The sequence below is a fragment of the Xyrauchen texanus genome, chromosome 5 (genome assembly GCF_025860055.1).
Source record: "Xyrauchen texanus isolate HMW12.3.18 chromosome 5, RBS_HiC_50CHRs, whole genome shotgun sequence".
Taxonomy (NCBI): domain Eukaryota; kingdom Metazoa; phylum Chordata; class Actinopteri; order Cypriniformes; family Catostomidae; genus Xyrauchen; species Xyrauchen texanus.
The window spans coordinates 52,739,354-52,742,385 of record NC_068280.1 but is presented as its reverse complement, the minus strand read 5'-3'; positions in this window follow the sequence as shown (position 1 = coordinate 52,742,385).

The following is a 3,032-nucleotide window of genomic DNA, read 5'->3' as shown; positions in this document are numbered from 1 at the left end:
AGGTGCATTCGAACATACGAATCGAACATTTTTGAGCATCATAGGTGCGTTCGAACATACGAATCGAACATTTTTGATCATCATAGGTGCGTTCGAACATACGAATCAAATTTGTTTTTTAATTAAGCGTAATAGTTGCATTCGAAACCACGAATAGAATTTTGTTTTGACTTTATATGCGTGTATTCTAACATACAAAGCACACATTTTTGCATCATACATGTAGGTGCGTTCGAACATACGAATCAAACATTTTTGAGCATCATAGGTAAGTTCGAACATACGAATCGAACATTTTTGAGCATCAAAGGTGCGTTCGAACATATGAATTGAACATTTTTGAGCATCATAGGTGCATTCGAACATACAAATCGAAGATTTTTGAGCATCATAGGTGCATTCAAACGTATGAATCGAACATTTTTGAGGATCATAGCTGCGTTCGAACATACGAATCGAACATTTTTGAGCATCATAGGTAAGTTCGAACATACGAATTGAACATTTTTGAGCATCATAGGTGCGTTCGAACATACGAATCGAACATTTTTGAGCATAATAGGTGCGTTCGAACTTATGATTCGAACATTTATGTGCATCATAGTTGCATTCGAACATATGATTCGAACATATTTGAGCATCATAGGTGCAGTCGAACATACGAATCGAACATTTTTGAGCATCATAGGTGCGTTCGAACATACGAATCGAACATTTTTGAGCATCATAGGTGCGTTCGAACATACGAATCGAACATTTTTGATCATCATAGGTGCGTTCGAACATACGAATCGAACATTTTTGAGCATCATAGGTGCGTTCGAACATACGAATCAAATTTTTTTTCATTTAAGCGTAATAGTTGCATTCGAAACTACGAATAGAATTTTGTTTTGACTTTATATGCGTGTATTCTAACATACAAAGCACACATTTTTGCATCATACATGTAGGTGCGTTCGAACATACGAATCGAACATTTTTGAGCATCATAGGTAAGTTCGAACATACGAATCGAACAGTTTTGAGCATCATAGCTGCGTTCGAACATACGAATCGAACATTTTTGAGCATCAAAGGTGCGTTCAAACATATGAATTGAACATTTTTGAGCATCAAAGGTGCATTCGAACATACGAATCGAAGATTTTTGAGCATCATAGGTAAGTTCGAACATACGAATCGAACATTTTTGAGCATCAAAGGTGCGTTCAAACATATGAATTGAACATTTTTGAGCATCATAGGTAAGTTCGAACATACGAATCGAACATTTTTGAGCATCATAGGTAAGTTCGAACATACGAATCGAACATTTTTGAGCATCATAGGTAAGTTCGAACATACGAATCGAAAATTTTTGAGCATCATAGCTGCGTTCGAACATACGAATCGAACATTTTTGAGCATCATAGGTAAGTTCGAACATACGAATCGAACATTTTTGAGCATCAAAGGTGCGTTCGAACATATGAATTGAACATTTTTGAGCATCATAGGTGCATTCGAACATACGAATCGAAGATTTTTGAGCACCATAGGTGCATTCAAACGTATGAATCGAACATTTTTGAGCATCATAGCTGCGTTCGAACATACGAATCGAACATTTGAGCATCATAGCTGCGTTCGAACATACGAATCGAACATTTTTGAGCATCATAGGTAAGTTCGAACATACGAATCCAACATTTTTGAGCATCAAAGGTGCGTTCGAACATATGAATTGAACATTTTTGAGCATCATAGGTGCATTCAAACGTATGAATCGAACATTTTTGAGCATCATAGCTGCGTTCGAACATACGAATCGAACATTTTTGAGCATCATAGGTAAGTTCGAACATACGAATTGAACATTTTTGAGCATCATAGGTTCGTTCGAACATACGAATCGAACATTTTTGAGCATCATAGGTGCGTTCGAACATACGAATCGGACATTTTTGAGCATCATAGGTGCGTTCGAACGTATGAATCGTACATTTTTGAGCATCATATGTGCGTTCGAACATACGAATCGTACATTTTTGAGCATCATAGGTGTGTTCGAACATACGAATCGAAAATATTTGAGCATCATAGCTGCAGTCGAACGTACGAATCGAAAATGTTTGAGCATCATAGGTGCAGTCGAACATACGAATCGAAAATTTTTGAGCATCATAGGTGCGTTCGAACATACGAATCGAACATTTTTGAGCATCATAGTTGCAGTCGAACATACGAATCGAACATTTTTGAGCATCGTAGGTGCATTCAAACGTATGAATCGAACATTTTTGAGCATCATAGGTAAGTTCGAACATACGAATCGAACATTTTTGAGCATCTTAGGTGCGTTCGAACATACGAATCGGACATTTTTGAGCATCATAGGTGTGTTCGAACATATGAATCGAAACTTTTTGAGCATCATAGTTGCATTCGAACATACGAATCGAACGTTTTTGAGCATCATAGGTGTGTTCGAACATATGAATCGAAAATTTTTGAGCATCATAGGTGCGTTCGAACATACGAATCGAACGTTTTTGAGCATCAACGGTGCGTTCGAACATACGAATCGAACATATTTGAGCATCATAGGTGCATTCGAACGTAAAAATCGAACATTTTTGAGCATCATAGGTGCGTTCCAACGTAAAAATCGAACATTTTTGAGCATCATAGGTGCGTTCAAACGTACGAATCGAACATTTTTGAGCATCATAGGTGCGTTCGAACGTAAAAATCGAACATTTTTGAGAATCATAGGTGCGTTCGAACGTTCAAATCGAACATTTTTGAGCATCATAGGTGCGTTCGAACATACAAATCGAACATTTTTGAGCATCATAGTTGCGTTCGAACGTACGAATCGAACATTTTTGAGCATCATAGGTGCGTTCAAACGTACGAATCGAACATTTTTGAGCATCATAGGTGCGTTCGAACATACAAATCGAACATTTTTGAGCATCATAGTTAGCGTTCGAACGTACTGAATCGAACATTTTGAGCATCATAGGTGCGTTCAAACGTACGAATCG